This window comes from Hylaeus volcanicus, chromosome 6 (assembly GCF_026283585.1).
Source record: "Hylaeus volcanicus isolate JK05 chromosome 6, UHH_iyHylVolc1.0_haploid, whole genome shotgun sequence".
NCBI classification, from domain to species: domain Eukaryota; kingdom Metazoa; phylum Arthropoda; class Insecta; order Hymenoptera; family Colletidae; genus Hylaeus; species Hylaeus volcanicus.
In genome coordinates this window covers 15118570-15141709 of record NC_071981.1, presented here as the reverse complement: position 1 = coordinate 15141709, position 23140 = coordinate 15118570, and the positions used below count along the sequence as shown (strand labels likewise).

At 39.8% G+C, this 23140-nt stretch overlaps 1 long non-coding RNA gene across 7 annotated transcripts in view; it reads right to left on the bottom strand.

Annotated features, from left to right (window-relative positions):
* The window catches only part of LOC128878818 (uncharacterized), a 74385-nt gene that overhangs the window by 13348 nt on the left and 37897 nt on the right, over positions 1 to 23140 (bottom strand). For all 7 annotated transcript variants that reach the window (XR_008457491.1, XR_008457490.1, XR_008457496.1 and 4 more), the window contains 2 exons: positions 17798 to 17847; positions 73 to 176 (listed from right to left, as the gene is read on the bottom strand). This is a non-coding gene — a long non-coding RNA (uncharacterized LOC128878818). The remainder of the gene's footprint in view (positions 1 to 72; positions 177 to 17797; positions 17848 to 23140) is intronic.

Sequence of the window (23140 nt, the reverse complement as noted above, 5' to 3'; positions counted from 1 at the left end):
GAATAACACTCGTAAACTTATTAGATAAATCTATTTGCAGCTTATAAATTACAATAAATGTAAAAGATATACCTCTGCGTAGTCTTTTTTTTTTCTAGGATCCATGAACCGTGATCTTTTTTCTTCCTACAGGATGATAGAAGAGGTAAACAAGTAGCAAGTGGTCGTTCAGGACGCTGCAACAAATAAAAAAGCTTTATTAGTAAACATATAAGCAGTAACGTCGCTTCAAGATTGCATTTACGCAATGCCATAGTATCTTTCAAAATTCTGAGTACTTTTGTAAAATAGCGCGAACATCAAATCAATTTTTTAGCGACACATCTACTTCGCTTCTTTTAATATAAAGTACGCGTATCTCTAATGCGTCGAAATTGGGCTCGTAATTATTATTAATTCCTTTCAAAATTAACATGGCAATAATTCTAGATTTCATTTCAAATAAATTTCATGAAACTTATATAAAGCGTGCAACGCATTTATACATTTATGAAGTAAATAAATCATGATTGCGTGTAACTTGTTTACGTATATGTTAAAAAGTAAATATCTAGATTGCTGGAGCGTCCTAGAAAATACAGTGTACTTCAAAGCCTCGATATGTTAGGTCTGGTAACTACAACAAAACAGAATCTCAAGCATGACGATCGTTCTTCTAACATTATGGTCTTCTGTCACCGTTCCGAAAGCAATTGCGTTCCTCTGCAACGTCATGCTGGAAGCAAGAAACTCCGCACTTCTACATTTACTGCCGCCTGAATCACTTTTCGTTCAAAAAGTCCCCTGTCTCTTGCAAAAGGTGATACGACGTCTAGACCATATGTATACTGGTTGTGTCCTAGTTCGTTTGGTACAACAGGAGTTGAATATCGGAGCTCAAATAAAATAACGTAAATTGATATCAACATTTCATTTAACAAGAGCCTATTTGTAGGCTTGTTAATTCCACTGTTTACATCCAGGAATTTATTAACCGTGTCGTTAGTTCTTTTCTTACAATGCTCAATTTTTGGAGAATTACTCATTAGAAAATTTCAAAAAATTATCTAACTTTTCTTAGTGCTTTCTTTGAGGTTGGTTAAATTCTTTTAAAAAAAGTTTGTTCGTTCTCTACTGTTTAGTTACCAGTACGGGATCAATTTGCAACTTCTTGGCGATCAAATCCTGGCGAACTTCGATTCGAAACATTTCTCTTGTCACGTTGTAAGCTGTTTTTTTTTTAATCACAATTTCTGTCAAAGAACCACAATGCGATACGTCAACTCGAAGAGTCTCTTCCACGATCACTCGTCATTTAGCTAAAGTCACAGTTGAATAAATCACCGCGTCTTACGCGGTCGAATGTCCGCTAGCGTCGGAGAAATGGTTCTCGAGTTTTTAAACGAGTTTCGCGTCTTCTTTTTTTTTACGCGGCGAACCCCCATCTATTATCCTCAACGCCGCGCGAAACACGCGGTTACGCTCCTACACAGAGCGCGAGAAACGCATCCATTATTTTCCGTTCAGATGCGCAGCCGGGAATAGATAAGAGGACAGCAGGACAAAACGAAAACGGAGGTCGACGTGTAAATTTTAAGTACTTCCCCATCCCCTCCCGCCCCCGCCGTCCTCCAACCACCCAAAGTGGATTCGAACTTATCTCGCGGCGTTCCAACCCTCCCGTGTCGCCGGCTCCTCGCCGGAGTCTTCGACTTCCTTCCTTTCCCGCTGAATTTCCATTTTCACTTCGACTACTAAACGCGACCCAGCGAAAGTGAGAGAGAGAGGCGAAAAAACGAATATCAAAGACGCGGAGCCGTTCCCTCGCCGCGAAAGTTCCCCGAAGAGGTCGTTCCCGATGGAAACGGAACCGTCATCTTTAACACTTTGCATACGGGATACCGTGATATCTAAATTTCTTCACGCTACAGCCAGTTGTGCTTTGTTTTAGCGTATTTTTCGTAGCAGGTTTCGTTTGGATAGAAGCGTTTAGTTCGTACATGCTGAGATATCGTTTTCTAGTACCAAGTTTTCTGGTTCTACTGCGCTCGATGTTGGTACTATTGGCTCACTTGCAACCAAACAAATATCTATATTCTAGGCGATTTGTATTTTTCATAGTTCTACCATGAAAATGGATTACGGTGGAACTCCATTTATATGAACGAATGGGGGATACGCAGTTCGTATAATGGAGTAGGTTTGTTAGGTATATGCGTAAATTTTGTAGGTTTCGTTTAGATAGAAACATTAAGTTCGTACATGTTGAGATATCGTTTTCTAGTATCAAGCTTTTTAGTTCTAGCGCTTTTAATGTTGATACTGTAGGAGTCTCTACGAAAAGTAAGGGGGACGGAGATTCGAACCCACGATCCTCGGATCCACAGTCGACCGCTTTTCCTAAACAACTTTTCCTATACTAATCCCCCACCCTATGATTCGTATTCTCTTTTGACTCATTCTTGGAAACGAAGGGCGTGATACTGCAATACTATCGGTTCACTTGCATCGACACAAATAGGTAGATGACGTTACCTAATAATCTCGTTTTTAGCTTGTTTGAGAAATGCAGACTCCATTTGCTGATAAAGTTATTCAACACAAAAACCTAAAAGGCTTATACATACACTTAATATTGTATAAGAAGACCACTTAATATCCCCGCTACTTGCACGTTTACGTTCAAAATACCAGCGTCTTCGCTCAAATAATTGAATTTAATCATGGTTCTAGCTTCTTTTTCGGTTCATAGCAATATCTCAATCTTCGCGAACTGCAGCACGATTTGCAAGTGCAGCGATTCGGTAAACCTTGTTAAATATAATAAATATTTACTCTGAAAGTATCGTCTACGCAAAGAAAAATTCCAAACGATCAAACGACGAGAAGCAACCGAGTCGTATTTAGTAAACGAACGCTACGAAGAACAGCGTTGTTGAAGTCCTTTGAGCCACCCGATTTACAACCATCTATGCGAAAATATCGCCTCGCGTCGCAACGCTCGCGTTAAAAAGCAAATGGCGTCGGTTGTTCCCTTTGTCCCGGACGACTGCCTTGCGGAACATCGTTTTATTGCCATCGCCGCGCTGCTCCCGCGGGGTATTATTCGCGGATGTTTCCTTCTCCCAAGGAGCTGGGAAAATTTTACAATGACAAACGAGGCGTTAGAGAAGCATACGGATTTAAATTGCGCCGCCACGTCGTCACTCTTACGCCACGGAAATTCTCGTCGGGGCACCGCGTCCAAAGAAGTAACGCGTACAACGCGGGGGAACGGACGCGCGACGGGTCCAGGGGAAGGCGCGAGACGAGAACTTTTTCGCATAACTTAATTCTAATTTAAACGAGAACCGGCTTAAGAGAAAATAATTCACGGGATATTTTCGAATAAATTTCCCGCGCGCAATGGAGGTCCGCTGGGCCAAAGGGAAGCGCGAAAAAAGAAGCGGTGTTAAGCAGCACCGCCCGGTTTTCCACGGGGTGTAAATTATACTCTTCTTACACGGCCCGCCTCGCCGCCGGTTTTCACTCTATCCGAGCCCAGGCGCCACGGGTATTTATGTTACGAGTTATTAAGAGAAAGTTTCAGGTTTTATGCAGACCAACGTCCCACGCGATGCGTTCATCACACGCGAAAGATACGGGGCAACGTCGTCCTAGACCAGCGGTTGGCAACCTTTTCGACTATCAAGGGCCAAATTAAGGGGTTACGCCGCGTTGGTCGTTTCAAAAAATCGAATTTTTTGTTTTGGCTTAAAGTACTCTCTATATATACAAAGATGATATGGCGTTAATTAGAAATCGATATCGAAAGTGTAAGAGCAATTTTGAGCTGTAGAAGTGAACTTATTAAATATACTAGTTAGAACATTAAATTGATTTATATTAAATAACTTAAATATAATTATCTTAATTTTATTCATTACAATTATTTCAAACCGTTCTGACATTTGAAATTGGCGTTCATTTTTTTTTTTTTTGGGGGGCAAAATTTTGCCAGGCCAAAGTGTGTGTCGATAATCATACTTATTCACGTTAGTCTGATTTGTTTTCAGTTAGTGCTTACTACTTGAAAAGTACTGTATTTTGCGACATAAACTAACTGTTGTGACAAGTCTTGAGGTAGGTTTGTAAATTAGTTCTTATTGTTTAAAAAGCACTCTACTTGGTACTTTAAATTACCTTTCGTCTGTTTTTAAGAATAGATCTTCTTTTATAGATTAGTTCTTGTTGTTTAGAAAGCACTCTATTTGGTAATCTAAACTAACGTGTCTCTTTTTAGGTCTGGGGTATCTTAACAACGATTCAAGTAACACCGTATAAAATTCAGGAAGTAGCCCAGAAGAATCAGGGCTTGTCTGAAAGCAAGTGGAGCCAACATCCTGCTGTAATATATTTCCGGAAGGTTACGGCTATCAAATCGCACGAGCCTGTGGTTTCGACGCTTCGTTGCTTTCGGGTTCTTACGACCGCAGTCGTTGTCATCGTCGCGATACCTTCCTTTGTCTTTTATTCCCTTTTTAACGGCACTCCGACGGGAAATGATGTCGCCGCAATGTTTTCTTAGCTCTCCGTTTCTTTTGGCTCTCGTAACTGGCCGGGGGTACAGCGAGGAGCAAGACTGAACCAATTACTCCAGTCTAGAGGGTATTCTACTTTAGAACATTCAAAGAATCAATTTTTCTATTAGCGGTTTCTTAACCTTTTCGGTGCTCTGCGCGAGTATACTCGTCAAATTATTTTGTTCTTGTCGTGCTCAAGACGAGTTAAATAGCATGAGCTTTTTAAACAGGAAAGAGCTCGAGACGAGTTAACTCATTAACTCATTAACAATAAGCTCGTGCGATTTAACTCGTCTTGAGCACGACAAGAACAAAATAATTTGACGAGTATACTCGCGCAGAGCACCGAAAAGGTTAAAATGATCCTGTAGATTTTTCGACAGATCTTTAAAAATACATATTCGGCGTAGAAATTAATTCTCTGTCTCTATATTCAATCATTTGTAACTCTAGTTGAAACAGATACATACACCGAGTAAAATTAGCGCAACAAAAATTTTTATTAGAATTTCAGTCAACTTTAAATAATCATAACTCCGCGAGAAATGACCGCATGAGATTTTTTGTTTTATTTCAAAGCTTGAACTCTCTACTACGAACAGAGTTTGTCATACTTTGATTTCCTCCATTCCCCTTCCCACCAGCTTCTTTAAAAAAAAAAAATGCCGCAGAGTACAAACTTTTCTGCACGAATTAAAAAAAGAGCAAAGTCTCTACGATTTCTTTTGGCGGAGTTATGAATGTTACCAGTTACCCATTGCTCGTGGTGTATCGCTCAGGCTAAATGTAAACATCACATTTTGATCCTCAAGCATAAATCGTAGCTTAAGAGGTTAATTGCAGTTACGATTTCATAAATTGTAGCAATCTTTTTGGACGTCACTCATCAGCTCATTGATTTTTATCGATCTGGCATTGAAAATTTGCGCACTAGGTGGCGAAGGCTGTTGATATAACGAGGGCGATTACACAAATGATTAGAGATAGAAATTTATTAAAAATTTGTTTGAATTTAGTGTAAAAGAAACGACATTACTTTTTGATGTACCCGATGTTACAGGACATCTTCTATACGAATCAGTACTTATTCAGTAGCTTTTCCCTTCTTTTCCCTTGCTTCCTGGGTGTACCGTTTACACGTAGGGTTTCTCGATCCTTGTTATCGCCAGCAATGGAGGCGCAAAAGAATCTGGAGGTCGACGCGTCCACGGTATTCCTTTGCGATCGTTCCACCCTTTAATCCTATCTGCCGAGAGAAGAAGAGAGAGGGAACGATCGATTTTGCCAAAAGCAAGGGGGTCGAACGAGCTGAGTCACTCCAAGACATTTGATATCGGTTTCAGAGGGTTGACGGGGTGATCCTGATACCTCGTTTTTGAAGTAGCTGGGCTCGATGAACAGCCTTCTGCGTTTATCTACCGCGCCTTGGCGCTCTTTGCTCCCGGTCTATATAGTTCGGCCACGATTTAAAGCGATTCAACAACTTTTCGCCAACGAAAGTCGGAAGTTTTTCGATGAATTCTAATCCTCGTGCTAAGCGATCGTGTAAGCTGTTGCGCTCGCGAGATACGAGCGTGAAAATTGTCCGCGGAAAATTCCAGTTATGGTTCGAGAGTGCATTGAGAAACGATCAAAGTTTTAGCAAACTTTAACGTATCGGATATTAAAAAAAATCACTCAACTCACATTCGCATGGCTCGAATTGTGATCCAACATATATTTTATTAGTTTCTACGGATGACGCAAGAATTTGGATGCGCATAAAAGCACGAATAACAAGAAAATATTGCTAAAATATTCGAATAAAATTGGTTTCCTTAAAAATCGTATGGATTTCATAAAGCGATGCGGACCCAAAGTACAATTTATGCTCAACTTCTTTCCACGCAATTTCGAGGGAAAGTTAACGAAGCGTAATAATATTGGGCATTCGAAAAAGTTCGTGGCGTTTCTCGACCATTCGCATGATTTCATCGCATCGTTCTGTCATTGGTTGACCACAGCGTGATACATCTCTGACGTCAAAATTTTGATAGAGCATTTTGTCCGTAAAAACTACAAGTTTCTTCATAAGCCTGCGTAGCATTCCTGTCTTGATCGAGCGCAAAACGCCACGAACTTTTTCGAATACCCAATACAAGATTCATTCTCTTTTGTAAAAATAGCTGATCGAAGCACGAATCGCAACAGAGCTCCTGTCTATCGTTGCACGAACTAAAACGTCGATAGCAGATATTAAATTCCTCGGTAGAGTGAATCAGATCCACTGAGCTTTCAATTTGTTTATCTTATTACTGGAAGTTTCAAGTTTTTATTAATCGCCTGGCTACACGTAGCTCCGTGCGACCGCGGGATTCGAACGAGCCCGTTTCTCGCGGAATACCTGCGTTCTATTGATTTTCGAATGCAATCTCTAGCCCCGACGAGATCGAGGAAATACGATTTCCGTAAAGCAAACGAATTCTGAACGGGCTAATCGCCACGCACGGGCTCGTAACCGTATTTGCTGGATTTAATCTAGTGCGCTGTTCTCGATCGAATTCGGATTATGGGGGAGGAGGGGTGTGGGGGTGTGGAGGTGTGGGGGGGGGGAGGGGAAATTGCAACTGGGATTTTTCGAAAACGGTGGATTTCTGCGGCAACGATGGAAAGCAAACACCGGCCAATTCCATTGGGAAGTTGGACGATATTCGGATAAAGGATTAAGTACTTTATTGGATCATTAAAATTTCATTTCTCGTAATTGAAGAAAGAAAGAGTTTAGTTAAAGGATTCTATTGGTTAAATTTCTTGTCATTTATTAATCTTAGAATGGATTCAGTATTTGGAGTGATTACGTGTAATTTAGACATTATGATTTATATGGTAAAGAGATTTAACGATTATTTAATTTATGAATAAGATTCTGATACGATTAAGTTAGAAAGCGAACTGCGGCTTTGTAATAGAATCATATATTTATTATTCACCGCTGAATTCAATTCATTATTCCGGTAACAACATTCTTTAATAATTGTTCAATGTATAATATATGATAATAAATACATGCTAAACATAACAAAAAAATAAGTACACTTACGCAGAACGTCAGAACAATATTGTTATATCAATTGCAGAAAAGATATGTACACTTTTGCAGAATGGCAGAACAACATTATTATATTAATTGTAGAAAAGATACATGCACTTATGCAAAACGAAAGAACAATATTCTTATCTTAATAGTAGAATAAATTCAACATACATCACATATATTTCTTGTACGTTTTGCGTATTACTGTACGCCATGAATGCATCGAATTCGCAGCTCGGTGATAATATTTCGAGAAAAAGAATGAAAAATCAAATTTTCCAAGCCGCCAGCAACCGACTCGACCCCGAAATTGTCGATGGCACTCGATTCGTGGGCCGCTGGTCTCACGTTTCATTAGCATTCCGAAAGTCGACTGACCAAGATCGTCGAAAAGATGAAAGGGCCTCTGTTCTCCGCATAAAGGAAAGAATATTGTGATCGTCATTTGTCATGCCGGTCATGATAACCTCGGTTTTCCCTTCGAGGGCTGCGGTCATGTCCGCGACTACCCGAAATCAGCCGTAGGATCGTTTCTTCCTCTAAGTTCAACGTTCCGAGCGAAGCGTTTTATCTCCCCATCTTTGTCTCGTAAGGAAAGGATGCTCGACGATATTTGTACGACGGTTGCATTTTAATTAAGAACTGATGCCGTCTACGGTGTGTTTTGGTCAGCCGTGGTTTCAGGCGAACTACGAGGGAAAAGAGGACGCAAGTTAGCAAGTTAAGACGAGCGGAAAGAAAGTCTTGCGTTTCGTGAACAAATTACGATCCGTCCGTGTCGCGCGGTGGTACTTGAACTCTCCTGTCGGCAGATTGCTTGGCGATCCGTACACGCGAAACTTTTGCCCTTATAAACGTTTCTCGTAGAGGTCTTAATGAATTCTTTTGCGAAGAAAAGTAACTGATAACTGATTATTGTGACCGTTCTGTTATAGCTACCATAATTTTAAAGATATATTTATAAATAGGGTTTCATAGGGATAAACAGAGATACAAATGACACGCATAAGGATGTATACAAGAGGTATTTTCGGTCAGAAAAAATAGAATGGGAACTGATGATAAAAATAGCTGGATTCTGCGTGGATCTACAACAAATCAGCACAATTTCAAAAAAAAAAAAAAAAAAAAAAAATGACGAAAACGATCGTATCACTCGTAAATTTCGCATGAATCATAATCCATCGAAAATTGAGTAGTTTCCAGTGGTTCAGCTGTCGCGGAACGTAGCATAAAATTAACACAGAGCGAGAGAGTACCGTACGCGTGTATGCGATTGAAAACGTACTCCGCGCGAGGGAATTGCGGAACAGCGTTGAATCGAACGGGGGCGAATCCAGCGAAGCCTCGTTACCGAGTCGCAATTAAAAGAATCGCTTCTATCCCTTCTTTAAAAGTCAATAGCAGAGCAAATCCCGAACCGACGTAAAGAAACCTTTCGATTGGAGAAGCCTCTTTACGACAGACGGTTGGCCTTTCACGTTATTCTTGTGCCAGCGGTGCTTTCATAAATGACAAATTTCCTTGAACTCCGCATAAAGGTTTCCCACTGTTGGCGGGCCTGTGTCGTTACGACGGTATAAAAACGTTTCGAGTAAGCTCCGGGCCAACAAGAGGGACACGGAAGGGAAGGGAAGGGAAGGGGGGTGGGGGGAGGAGGCACGCAAACAAAAGGAAACGACCGCGATGGAAGAAATTCTCGGCTCGAAAGTTACCCGTGCCGCGGATTCGACGCACCACCGAGTGCCACTCGACGTTCAATTTCACGTGAACACGCGGACGAGCAGTTTTTCAGCGATAAACAGATTTCTCGGGGCAGCATCGTAATCGTACTTCAGAAACTGGCGGGCAGGTAGCAGGGAAAACACGAGCCGGCTCGAATGAAAAACCAAGTCGGGACGAGTCGCGCGCCTGTTCGGATTTTCCCTGCGGAGAAGTTAGTCAGTTTCGAACCGAAACTAATACCGATGACGACGGTAGTTGCGGGGAAAAGGAACGAACCGCGCCGCGAGAGAAAGAACGGGACAGTGGCCGTGGTGCGAGCACAGAGCGGCGGATGTAAACTTTAGATTCTAAAGTGGCGGTCGTGAAGGAGAAAGACGAAGGCTCCGTACAGCCGTGTATACGGGGTGTTCCGAGTGACGAGGAGCCATCCGAGCATAGTAGAACCTCGGTAACTGCACGGAAATTGGTGAAAGCGCGCGCAGTAATCGAGGTGCCTGCGATAACGAAGGTAGTTTTTCACGAATTGAAATTAATACACATTATCGCGTAAACATATATCTGAAGTTCACAAACGAATTAATAAGTCGTGTTCATCCTCCACAATCGTGCATATATCGCTGCTCGTTCTTCGGAAACTAATTCCGACCTGTACGACACCCACGTTTCAATTTAATACGATCGCAAAAGGGGTTAACAATCATTTCCACGATGTAATTATAGGCGTGAGGAAGTATGGTTGACAACGTTTGAGAAATTTCGTCTTGAGACTGTCGAGAATCAGATAATTTTTCGTAGCATTTAATATTTTAACCTATTTCATTCGCAAATTCTATCCAAATTAATATTCGGAGTCGTTTCTTTAGTTACGTACTGAAAAGTCCTGTCGCCCATTTCTGGTCGACGATGACGCGGCGACGAACGCGTCGAACGAACGAAGAGTGTTTCGGAAGAGAGCGGATATGGAACAGGTGAAAACGTAGAAAAGTGTAGCGGACCGTGGAGAACAGCGAGAGGACGCAGAGGTATCGAGATAAACTAACAGAGAAGAATGGAGGATGCAGGACAACGGGGGAGGGTTTGCAAAAAAAAAAAAAAGGAAACATTTTGGAAAACGCGAGAATTGGATAAGGGTCGTTAGATAGGAGGCTGTATACCCACGTAATGCCGCGGAAAGTCTGTATCGCGTATAAAGCCAGGCCTGGTGAAAGAGGAAGAGGAGAGATGAAAAGAGAGTCGTCGGATGAGGATAACGGGGGATAGGAGAAAGAGGTGAGAAAAGGGAGAGAGATGAGAAAGGTGGGTTGGGTAGGGACGAAAGGAGGAAGAGAGATAGAGAGGGAGCAGACTATGCCCGATAAAAAGCCCTGATTCCCACGAGCGTGGATAGCCTACGATGAAACCCTCTCAGCTCGCCGACCACGGCACGGCATTAGAACGTCCACGAGTACCATGTCGGATTTTTCGTTCGCAGACACTGCACCTACCAGCGGAGAGACGAGCCAAGCAGGCCTGCACGTAACGATTCGTTCTCATTGTACGTGTTTACTAGGCTATGATTATGTAATCGCTGCCAGTTCCTACGATTCGTGCATTACACTAGGGACGCCGTGGTTTCGGCTGGATGGAATACTTTTTTGCTCGTTGCTTTTACCTTCTTCTTTATGCCGACCCAATTCCGCCGTACTCGTAGAATTTGACGCTTTCCAGGGCACGACATGCTTACGGGAGAAAAACCGCATTAGGTGGCCAAATATCAGAGATATAAAATTAACGATTACTTTTGTTTACTTGTACTTTTTACAATTTGGAATAATTACTTTTGAATTGGAAAACAGTTGTTTAAATGATTCTTGATTACTTTGCTTCTAGTAATTACGCAATACCTTATTCTTAATTACCGAGTAATTCAATTACATTTTAACAATTAATTATAACTACCCAGAAAGTAATTGAAAGGTATCCCAATTCTAAAGTAGTTAAAAATATCTAAATGTAATTAACACTTTCGCTGCGGGTGACGCACATGTACGTCCAATCGAGCCCTTGCCATGTGCGGATCGAAAATATATGGTTGATTTTATTACTTTTCAGTTTTCATTTTCTTTGTTCGGCAATCATATTATATATAAAATAAGTTACCACAGATATATGTTTTTCAAAATAATCGTAGTAGAACATTTGTAAGAAATTTTTCATTAAAAAAAAATATCATAATTGTAGCTCCCAGCGAACGGCTACTTATCTTCGTCCCCAGCGAAAGTGTTAAAAGGTAATTATAACTACTTTTTTAATTACTTTCAAGTAATGACTTGACATCGATGAAAACAATTCAAGGAACATTTTCATTCCAGAAGAAGATTAAGAAACATTGAAAATTGTAAAACTGAAAACAACAACAAGGAACACATAATTACGTGTACCCGGTATGAAAAAAGAAGATATCGACATTTTCCTGGAGATGGTTACTCTAGAAATGACGTAATATATACTTACTGTATCTTTTCTCACAAAGTTACAAAGAGAAGTAGTAAGTAAAAAATTGTAAAGTATCCTAATAACAAAGTTACTGGCTACAGGTTGTTACCTTGTAACGAGTAAGAGGAAGTTGCACGTCTTGCACGTGCAAGTCCAATCCTCTTTTACCGCCAGAAGAAACAGAATTGGCGGAATACAACTTTCTTCCTCAATGTTCTCTCTCGAAGCGTTTAAATTTGACGTACTCGTTGTCACGCAGCCCATCCGCGAAGCGTGTCAATTTTCCGCGTTAGAAGCGTTCGAATACGAGCCGTCCCTTTATTTTATCCGCGGAAGCCGGGAAACGATCGCGCATCGATTCTACGGGACGTTCTGCGCAAGTATATTGTTACTCGAGTATGAGCTTAAAGGGATTGCAAACTCGACGAGACAAAGCGATTGATTGTAACGCGATAGTAAGGGAAATATAAAGGGAGGGCTCGGTATCGTTCTCTCGGATGTTTCGCGACAGAAAGAAATCCACGGAGAGGAATCCGGGTTGCGGTGATTACCAGACGCACTCGAGGAATTGGAATAACGCTCGGGAAACGATATTCTTCTTTTTTTTTTTTATTCCTCTCGTTGTTCCTCCTCTTTAATTCTCAGCTAAACTGGAACCGATCGAAACAAACGCATTTCGTCTGGAAGAAACACGCCCTTCCCTCTAGCTTTGATGACTTTCCGACCTCGTGTAAAGCTGAAACGCGAGGCGTTTGATGCGGTAATAAGTGGGGTCTCGGAGCGTTTGAATTGCGAGCATAAAATTACATGGTTTCGCGCATCGCAAACACCTTCGGGGCTGTGCTCTGAACATTTTGGGGTGTAACTTTAATCTCAAGGTACACATTGCGAACCGGTAATCCTGGCTATTTCTTCAATTGTGTAACAAGTAGGTACTATAATTGAACTGTACGAAATACTTTTAAAACGTTGCATATTTAATACAAATAATTTCCACATAACTCTGTTTTTTGTTTATTTTTTTTAATTCATTTTGAATTCATTTTGTCTATTATATTTCAATAAGGTTCTGCATTCCTTCTGCACTCGGAGGGCAGGGAATTAAAAATCGTCAGGCTTGAAATTCCCAAACCAGCGTTCAATTGTTCCAACATTCGCATAGCCTCCTCCAAATGATAATTTTATATTTCCAGCAACTTTCACCGTCATATTCCCAAGTTTATACTCGTACAAAAGAATTACACGAATAGTCCTAGTATTCATAATCGTTGATAACGAGGTTCTAATGGTTCTACTCTAAACGTCTGTTGTAATTAATATACGGTATATTTATTCGTCTTTCTCAAGGGATGAGCTAAGACCTTTGAATAATGGAAGTTTCGACTTATCGAAGTTTTTGGCAGAGGTATAATGGACGAAAATTTGACACATCGAGACTTAGTTATAGTCAGTTATTTAGTTTGTTAGAGTGCGTAGTCGGATGTTGTTTTTGGGCACTCGAGACAGTTTTAACAGTTGAAAAAAAGGAGATAGAGATAGCATCGAATGGTACTTCGACTTGCAGTGATCAGGCTGCTCCAAATACGAGTTTCAGAGGCAAAATAAGCCACCTAAATATATGGAAAATAATTAGAGTAGAAGTAAGATTATATCACACTAGACTATACCACTGTTGTTAATACACCAGGTAGATTCAAAACAACAAATTTTGTTAACGCGGAAACTAGTTCGCCTTGGTCCTGGCGGTCGGGGATCCTGACCGATGTCAAGGATTAAAGGCCGGATAGAAAACTAATCGATCGCAACGCGAATGCGAGGAGCCCGTAAAAGGTAAAACGGTAGGATGTTCCGTGACGGAAAGAAATCCGGTGCCGTGATTACCGGCAGACACAATCGAGGAACTGGAATCACGCTTGAACACGGTAGGACCGTTCTTTCTAATCCGCGACGAGACAAGAACCGGTCGATAAACGCGCTATATATAAGACCTCGAGTACACTGACGAGATGAGAAGGCCGAAAGGGCCGAGGAGAACAGGGTGAAACCCGCAGGCGCCTGTCCTATTTACCGTGGGTCATCAAAGTATTTGCACACTAACCTGGTCGATTGTAAGCTCACCTGTACGACTTACGTCTAGCTTTTACAATTTTCTGAATATTTGACACGTGTAATCAGTTCCATATGTAATCTATCTTCTATATCTATAGATTACAATTTTTTAAATATCTGACAAAGGGTCTAGCAGGATAAGGATAGGGAATCAAGCCCCACCCCAATTTTCATTGCTATTATGTGCCGTGCAACGCTTTTCACCTAAAACATCATCGGGAATAATGATCGGTTATTTAGCTGACACGTGTAAAAGTTTCAGAACGGTCGGAGTCCTGGAACATTGTTAAATAATTAAATAGGGATTTTACGCATAAACGCATGGGATTTTTGTTTCTTTTTAATTATTTAACCGTGTCTCAGGACTGCGACCGTTCTGAAACTTTTACATGTGTCAGCTAAATAACCGATCATCATTCCTGACTTTTTTGGTAGGTCTCACTCACAGGGTTGTTTGCAATTACCACCCGCAAAAATAAATTATTTATTTTCAATACTTAACGATTAAAAAAAATGCCCTGAAAAAATATACAAGATGCAGTTTACAAGTACGAATATTTTCGTTTTTGCAGAATTTAAATATCTGAAATAGTAACCGAAAAAAAAAATAATAAAGTTAAGCGTGTCGGTAACGGTCTGAAACTTTGCGGGATGATGTTTTAGGTGGAAAGCATTGCACGGCACATAATAGCAATGAAAATTGGGTGGAGACCGATTGCCTATCCTTATCCTCCTAGACTCTTTTTCATTGAAAAGTTATTTGAATAACTTTTGGGAAATCGACGTCCTTTACAAACGTCTTAAGAAATCCAAACGAAAGAAATGTTTTTCCTTCGATTGAAATATCAATTGACACGAGCGACCGTCAAATGAACTGATGTCAGGTGAAAGGTCGAGATACAAATGGATGCGTCTGAGACCAGCCGACAAGCTGAAAAAGGCGGCGCGATTGCTCGTATTCCATGAAAGAACGCCGAAACAGTATATTCTCAGGCTTGGCGCATTTTCTTTGGATCGCGGAGCAGCGGTGTTCTCCAGAGAATGTATTATTTCTCATTGGAACGCGGATCGATAATGCTCGTCTCGCTTGTATACCCTTCTGTGCGAGACACTCGTCGCATGAACAATGTGATACAACGCGTTGCGACTGATTGTCCTTCGTTCGACTGAAAGGCCTTTGTCATCGCAAGCTCTTTGCCGAATGCGAGCTTCCGGTGATATGGAATCTCGGTAGATCGAAAACGAACGAGTAATCTACGGTACCATAATTTTCTTCCGTCAATTAGGCACCATGTCAGGACTAAATACATTTTCACAAATGTTTTTTTTTTTTTTTTTTTTTAAGGCGGTATTACTAGTCTAGAGTATCAATTTTTAGTTCCTTTCGAGGATTTCTTTTTCTTAATCTATAAAGAATTTTTATAAAGGGTTTTGCACACATATTTCTTCACATTTTAAAACTATACACTATTTTTTTGCAAGTAAAAATAATCAAAATTATATGTAATACGAGTGATCTCGTGCAGTGCCTTCTGAGAAAAGTATGCGAAGATCTGTTTGCTGGGCATGTACACGTTCAAACTTCGCACATGCACATATTTATGATTAGACCGAGGATTTTTATGCATTTGTAGGAAATGTAAATGTCCAAGAAACTGCAAAATGCATACAGTATGGAATAGTGTAACAAAATATTGAAAGTAAAATTCATATTTATAATATTTGCAGAGTAAAATGAAATTCTATTTAGGTTCAATTTGTACGTTTGCTAAGATTTTATTTTAGAACAGTAATAGAGCAAAATGGTATACAATTCAGTGATGTAAGAAAGAAAGAAACTTCCGTGTCGCGAATCGGTGGCGATTTTCTTCAAATAAGAATATATCAGGTGACATCAAGCATTTTCACGCAGTGTTACACACGTCTTGAAAGAGAATCTTTTGCTCTTTGCGATACCGCTTTTCATTCGTTTTCTTGGTTTCAATTTTGTTGATTTTTAGTCTTTGAAAGTGGAACGTCGAGTGAAGAAACGAAGAGAAGTTTATTTATGTTGTAGGGTATCGAAACCATTATTACTTAATATTCTACACTATTATTACTTCATTATACTAATACTACACCTCATCAGGTTTGAATGCTAAGCACGCTTGATCCCATCGCTGGAAGAAATCGCAGCCGAAGCGTAGCTAACACTAAGACGACCAAGCCCAGGGTAGTTGATTTCAATATCCAATTTGTTAAGTCAATGACAAAATACTGCATACCTCGGGAGAACTCTTCCTGGGAGACTTAAAGTAAACCAACTCTGATCCCCCAAGGAGAGACAGTGACCCTCCCCGAAGGCTAGCCATAGACTGTTCCCGATCCCACTTCGCCGAGGAAAATCCGAGAATTATGTTAACTGTAAGTGGAATTACCTTCCAATGAATTTATAGAGCCGGGCTTAATTTCTAGCGTCAGCTTAACTCGCGGCGAAAGGAAAATTAGATGGGAGGAGACAGCTCTTCCATAATTTAATGCGAAGATCTGCGTTTACTCCGATGCTTTAATTCAAACCACTCGGCGCGCTTCGGCCAAGGAAAATTGAAGTTTGTTGAGAAATCGAGATTACGGTCCCACCGTTGCCAAGAACGAAACTGTGAACGTCGTTGATTATTTCAGTTCTGCGTGTAAAGATAAAGCGATACAATTCGATCAGTAGTTACAATTTCCATATCTTTTCTTGTTTTTTAAGAATGTGTTTGTAATAATTTTGAATATCGAAAAATGGAGACGTTCACTAAAGAAACTTAAATGAAAGGTTTTAGGAAGAAATCGCTAGGAAATTATTGAGGGTCCATGTGAGGCGTGGGCCCCACATTGGGAAACGCTGGCTTGAGAGGTTCTGAAAACTCGGAACTGTAAGAAGCCGCAAGGAAAACCTAAGAAGAAATTGAAAACATGCAACAAATGCAAAACGTTCGGTTACATAGCGACTGGTGTTTGCTAATAGTTTGAAATTGCCAGGACAGCAAGAAATATCTCGATACGGGAAAATAACTACTCGTGGCAATTGAACAGTGCTTACCGAGCGCGTGTCGTAACTACGTTGTACTTTACAGAGAATTATCTCGGGTCTTTTCCGATGACGCAATCCGGTTAAGTTTCGAAACTAAATAAACCGCACTTTCAGCGGCCATTAAATGACGCGAGAGTTCATTTTTAACTGCTTACGGGGATGAGAAAGAAGCGGAAAATTAAGTTCGTCAGCTCTTCCCGCGATCGCTTTGCCGGCGCTCATTATGAAATGAATTTAAAATACAATTCAATTTAATCCGCTCAGGTACCTACTACTTCAATATTCACCGCTTTTTCTTTTTTTTTCTTTTTGTCCCACCGCGCATAATCTGATTAAGGATAAATCGTGGCTTTTTTGGAGGGATACGGTATAATTCGCGTATTAATAAATTTGCATTAATTACGAAGGCAAATTTATCGTCGAAATACGATTGCGATAATTGCGAGTAGGAAACTGTGCTGTTTGCAGAAAAATGGTAAATTATGTGGGATGAACGCTAGCGATGCTCTTATAAATTATCGAACGAACGCGAATGAAGCGATGATTATTCAGTATGATACTGATATATTTCGTAACGTTTTCATTTAAATAACGCGAGATGTATTCAACGTTATTTTGGAACGTCGCTTGGGTTATCGAAGTTGTAATTTTTGCGAAAGCGATGATTAATATTCGCGGGTAAGTTGCGTATCGCGCAACGAAGAACGAAGCTCATGGTATTTTAATTGAGGTCAACTTTTAGTAGGTTACGTAGGCGACGTTGTACGATTCTGAAAATAAAATAATTTATGTTCGTGTTACATTTCATGTGCTTACCGGATTCACAAAACGGTATGGTCTTCAGACGGGGATTCCACGTTTGTTATCTGAAACAACGACAGAAGTAACAATGAGAATTAATGCTTTGACTGCGAAGGGCGTATATGTACGCCTTCGAGAAATGTGCTCGGAGAAATGTTTTGTATTCGTTAAATCAACCTTGAAAAAATATCAAATTATAGGAGATGGATGAGACGAAACTTTTTTATATTTACAGTTCAATCATAGGATACTTAGTTTCGAAAATAAAAATTGAAGAGTTGGAAGTTCGCTGGAAAACTTAAATTTCAGGAAAAAGGTCTCGTAAGTTTTCAATTTTTATCTCTGAAACTGGACGTCGTATGAATAAACTCTAAATATAGAAAAAGTTCCGTCTTATCATATCCTATAAGCTGATATTTTTTTAAAATTCACATCTCCACGCGTCTTAGAATTTCTAGCAAAAATCGTCCCGCAGTCAAAGGGTTCATGCTTTCAGTATACCATTTCGTAGTATATGCCATTGGATTAGAATAAGAGTGACGATTCGAAGTGTAGACATTTTTCAGAACAGACATTTCAAAGTAAATTTCACAATAGGATTCGTAAAAATACTTTTTTCATCGAGATAAAATAAAGAATACTTACGAGTACCGAGTATAATTGCAAAGGAGACAATTAACGTAGATGAAAACGAGTAGATTACAAAGGATATTATTCAATTACTTATACAAGCCTAGGACGTATTAACGGGAAATAAATGACACAAACAACGTTTTGCGTTTAAATCGTCTCTCGTGGTTATGGAAATTTATGACTGCCTCATAAATATCAAGGGCTCGTATAAATCCTGACGGAGTACCATTAGAAATGCTTCGGAGCATCGTTTAATTCAACTTCCCCGGCAGATTTTATTAAATATTTTCTCGACAGACCGCACGAAGTCTAAGTATTCGGATGGCAATTGATTCGCGAACGTCAAAGGTAATTTACCGTATTCAAGAAACGCGCGCTGAAAGACGTAATCCGCCTTTGGATTTACTCTATTCTATTCTGGGGAGGCAAGAGCGGTCTGCTCGATCGCGACGAGTGGAATATTCTGCCGATAATACGGACTCGTTCCGTTCGTAATATTTTTCATAATGGCCGGGGAACATTTTTCATCGCTGCGAGTATTCGCAATGAGACAAATCACGCGACAAGGTTTATACAAGCGAAGACGACGGCACAAAGAACGAGCGATCGGTATCCAAAGAAATTCCATTGAAAGGAACAGATACGAGTGATTAATAGCCCAAACGTATCTTCGATCGGCAAACAGTTCGCTAAGCATCTTTCTCGAAATTTCGTTGCGAATTTTTAAATGAAACTCGACGATCATCGACGTCGTTTCGAGAGCGGTACCCGTCACGATGTTGAAGTCAATTGGGATCCCATTGCACGAATTATATTCCACAAGTCTGCGGTTTCGTCGTGGCTACTACTTTTGAAGAGAAAATGAGATAATTGTGTCGGTCATCGACTGGTACAGCGGGTTTCGCTTAACTTTAACTCGATTGAGTAAATAGAAAAAGAATAATAGAGGGCGAAGTTAAATAACGCAGTATTCAAAGTGCCGCCATTTTTCTTTAGGATATCCTATTAAAACAGTTGCATATATCATATATAATATATAATATTATTGTATAATATTTTATCTTCCGGCAAAATTTCCATAAAAATGCGCGCCACACGAGGCAACTGCGAATATCGTTTTAGCGCGTATCTCATGTTTCGAGTTCCCTCGAGTACCGTAGAAGTTCTTTCTACAAATTTGATGCAGTTTGAAGCAGCAGCAGATACCGAAAGAATTCGCGAGAGCAAATCTAAGAGAAAGAAACCACGAGAAACATTCGAGTTTTCAATTTCCCGAGTACACACAAACGTGTAGGTGGACTTTATACACATTCTCCACAGATAGTCCTCGCGATTTTGATCAAGGTATCGAACGTGCCATCTCCTTCCATTAATTTCTCCATTTAGCTTACTTCGAGACGAACGCGTCTCTGAAAGAAGAATTTTACTGTAATGTTGTGTTTTAAAGAAAGAAGTTCTACAAACAAAACTAACAAATTTGTTTAAGGTAATGGGGAAAATTCAGCAATTGCTTTACTGTTATTAGATACACTTGGCTTTCTATCGATCCACTTTAAATGCACAGTTAGTAAAATCAGAGTGGTAATTCATACCACGATTCAAGTTTCAAGTAACTTCAAACATCTTGAAACTCCTGAATACCTTCATCACTTTAGAATCTTCAGGAACGTAATTAACCAGTTTGCAAATTAACCTCATCATTGTTTGTATTGATTTACTGCATTTTTCACATTTCACGCAGTGCTTGTATTTCTATAAAAATAAACTACGCGAGGTACTTCGAACTTGTTTTGCAAAATAATATTAATATCTCTCAAGTCTATGCTCAAAGTACGCATCAACTGGCGTATTTTGTTTGTAAAAAATAGTAGTCCTGAAACCCCTTTTGGAAAACCTTTTGTCTGCCTGAACGTGCACTCTAAATAATACATTGATCGGACGAGGCAATCTCTATACTACTCTCGTAGATTTCTCTGGACTAGAACTACATTTCGATGTAAAAATTCACGAGGCAAGCACAAGTCCCTTGCTACGTCATGTGTAGATACAATTCTGCACGCAAACCGTCCGACAGCGAAGCGAACGCGTTGTGTCTTATTGGTTTCTTATGTTAAAATAAACCATATATAATGGTACGCAACGTTTGGAAACGAAATTGTAGGACGCACGTGTCGTTTCGGAATTTCATACTCTTCCTTCCTATTATTTACGACATAACAGAATACGCGGGAAAAAGAAAGCAACAGTCGGAGAGCATTGAAGTACGCGGGGATGAGGACGGGAGGGTAGTAGCTTATGATGAAATCGAATTTTCTTCAGTCGGACGGAAAACAAACTACAGGGAACAAAGAGAATACCTTCTTCTGACAGGAATAATTTTGTATTCGACTACGTCTGCTGGCATGGTAGTTTTCCGACGGTTCTGAATAATTCACTGTAAATCGGTTCGTTCCGTCGATACGTCATGCAATTTGTAATATTGCTCTTTGGAATTTCGTGGCGTCGCGGCTTAATAGCTTGCCATTGTTTTCCGTTTCGTACATGATCCCATAAAATACTGCTTACGAAGAACGAATACTATAATCAACGCTCGATCAAACCTTTGGCTTCTAAAGTGCCTTTCTCCTGTGACTCATTCAACATTTTTTTTTTTATACGTATTTCTCTTATACATTTTAGCAAACTATTTGAATACATCGACAGAAGCTATTTTAATGTTAATATAAATCAATAAATAAATTGTATAGAACTCGTGCAAAAATATTTTTGTACACTTCCTGAATAGTATTATTAGTAGACAAAATTTAGGAATCGCTCTTTATTTAATAATATTTAGTAATATTTAATACTAATTTTTAATAAGTAACTGGCACGTTTCTCTTTCTAACGTAGTGGAACACCCTATATTATAGGATGGCCATATTAGAAACGGTCTATCGAATCAAGCGTCCGGTCGTACAGACACTGTATGTTAATCAGTGATTCACGATCACTCGAACGAAACTTAAAAAACCCGTTTCCAAAGTGTCTCAATTAGAACTGGATTCGTTACATCGCGGAAGTCAGGCACAATTTGTAACCATCGCATTGGCCGATATCCTAATCCAATTATTTCAACCTTATACTACGTTCACGTGTACTTTACGTGACGTGTGCAGATTAACGTAAAAGCAAATCGAATGTTAACTGAATTCATATCCATAGAATGTTTTTTTTTATCCCATGTTCGTAATTAGTTCCTCTTTCATCCGCTTAAATCCACAAAATTACGGAGAAGTCAGACCAAACCAGTTTATTCGTTAGAATTAATTATGGTAATACCTACGCCATACTTAAATTACACTTTCGCGGGCTCATAGGCGAAGCTTGTGTTACACCGTCGGTGCGCGTAGTGGATGCAAACAAGATTAAAACATCGTCCACGCGAAACGCGAATATGCATTTTTCCTGTATTAAACATAAAGAATGGGAGGCGCAACGTGTCCGTTCCAGTCGTAATTCATTTTATATTTCCTCTGTTTCCCGTTAACCAGCACGTATGGCCAGACGTTGTAATATCACAACGCAAACGTCCACCGGCCGCGATTCGCGAAAGCGTAACCTAATTTCCTCCTGTCCTTAATTTTTGCCCTTTATTTTTTCGAAACAATCTCTGGCCAACGCAACACACTCTGTGGATTCGTCTCGACCCGGCCTCTCTCTATTTCCGTAGAGCCAGCTTTTTCTCGTGTAGGGGTCGCAGCGTTCGGAATTCAGCGAAAATTATTTCGAATGAATGGTTTTGAAACTCAGCCAGAATTGCAGACCAACTTTTCTACGAAGAAGTTTAATTAGTGGAGAGAGAGAGAGAGAGAGAGAGAGAGGGTTTATACAAATTTACTGATTTTTGTGCGTTAGAAAGAGACTGGATATAGCTGATGGATATAGCTGTGTTTATACGCGAACTGTAACTTTAGTTGCTGGATAAAACTTTGCGAGCAGGTCAAGAATAATTTCCTTAATGATAGTGTCATCGATAATTAGGCGATCCCGTTGAGTAAAGCTTGTGAAACGGGAAGCGACATACGTTACAGGACACATCATAGTAACAGCTCGAAGATAGATTCACTTTTCGAGAATTTCTTTCGAACGAACAACGCAAGTGAATCGATTTATTGCTTATTACTGACAACGTATACATATTGAACATTATAAGAAATCACTTTTCGATACAGTTTATTCATTTATATCTGCTGTACTCGTTGTCATAATGTGCATTGCATGTGCTACGTGAAAAGTGTTTTACAAATAAACGAAGCGTTTTGAAAACAATAAATTTTAATCTTTAAATTGACGTACCACAATTAGACTGCGGATTTGATGCATTTACGACGTACAGTAACATAGAAATCATGTCTAAAATATACATAATGTACGTCGAATATATTCTACAATTATTATAATAATATCGTTATTTTGTTTTGCATACATGCGCATACCTTTGGTTAATAACATAGAAAAATACATGAAACATACACAACGCATGTTGAATGTATTCTACAATTATTATAATAATGTTATTTCGTTTTGCATACGTATCTTGCAGCCTGTATCGATTCTATTCATTTATACCCTAAATGTATAAAACGCGCAGTCTAATCGTAAATCGCATCTGCAACCGCTACGACAATGACGCAAAACGAAGATAACTTACGGAGAACGAGTAATCGGACGTTTCATAACTGC